Consider the following 1,130-nt stretch of genomic DNA (forward strand, 5'->3'; position numbering starts at 1 on the left):
TATATTCTATATATGAACATGGTATATGTTTCCATTTATTTGTATCTTCTTTGATTTCTCTCTTCAATCTCTTACAATTTTCTCAGTACAGGTCTTTTACTTCCTTGGTTAAATTTTTCCTATGTATTTTTTTTTATATAATTGTACATGGGATTGCTTTCTTAATTTCTCTGTCTGATAGTTTGTTATAGGTGTTTGAAAATGCAACTGATTTCTGAATATAAATTTTGTATCCTACTACTTTACTAAATTCATTCATCAGTTCTAATAATTTTTTTTGGTGGAATCTTTGGGATATTTAGTATCATGTCATTTGCAAATAATATAATTTTACTTCTTTCCATTTGGATGCCTTTTATTTCTTTTTCTTGTCTGATTGTTGTGGCTAGAACTATGTTGAATAAAAATGGTGAAAGTGGGCATCCTTGTGTTGTTCCTGATCTTAAGGGGAATGCTTTTAGCTTTTTCCCATTGAGTATGATACTAGATGTGGGTTTATCATATATGACCTTTATTATGTTGAAATATGTTCCCTCTATTCCCACTTTGCTGAGAGTTTTTATCATAAATGGATGCTGGATTTTGTCAAATCCTTTTTCTGCATCTATTGATATGACCATATGATTTTTAGTTTTCATTTTGTTTATGTGGTATACCATGTTAATTGATTTGTGGATACTGAACAATCCATGCATACCAGGAACGAATCCCACTTGATTATGGTGTATGGTCTTTTTAATGTATTGCTGAATTTAGTTTGCTAATATTTTGTTGAGGATTTTTGCATCTATGTTCCTCAGGGATATTGGCCTATAGTTTTCTTTTTTTGCAATGTCTTTATCTGGTTTTGGAATCAGGGTAATTGTGGCCTCGTAAAATGATCTTGGGAGCCTTCCCTCCTCTTGGATTTTTTGGGAATAGTTTGAGGAGAATAAGTGTGCAAATTTTGGGTTTTACTTATTTTTTTAAATTTTTTTAAAGATTTGTATTGGGGAATTGGGGGGATGGGAACAGAGAAGTTGCTGTCGTTTTGTTCTTCAGTCTAGTTGTGGAGGAAGTTGCTTCACTGGCCCAAGTTGGCACCATCATTGCGCTCTTCCTGGGTGAGGCAGATCAGTCGCTGGCTTCTG

General features: G+C 33.4%; 1 protein-coding gene across 1 annotated transcript in view; it reads left to right on the forward strand.

Annotated features, from left to right (window-relative positions):
• Positions 1-1,130, forward strand: part of CFAP61 (cilia and flagella associated protein 61) — a 323,912-nt gene that overhangs the window by 72,965 nt on the left and 249,817 nt on the right. The gene's annotated exons all lie outside the window — the stretch shown is intronic.

Source organism: Hipposideros armiger, unplaced genomic scaffold (genome assembly GCF_001890085.2).
Source record: "Hipposideros armiger isolate ML-2016 unplaced genomic scaffold, ASM189008v1 scaffold_195, whole genome shotgun sequence".
NCBI classification, from domain to species: domain Eukaryota; kingdom Metazoa; phylum Chordata; class Mammalia; order Chiroptera; family Hipposideridae; genus Hipposideros; species Hipposideros armiger.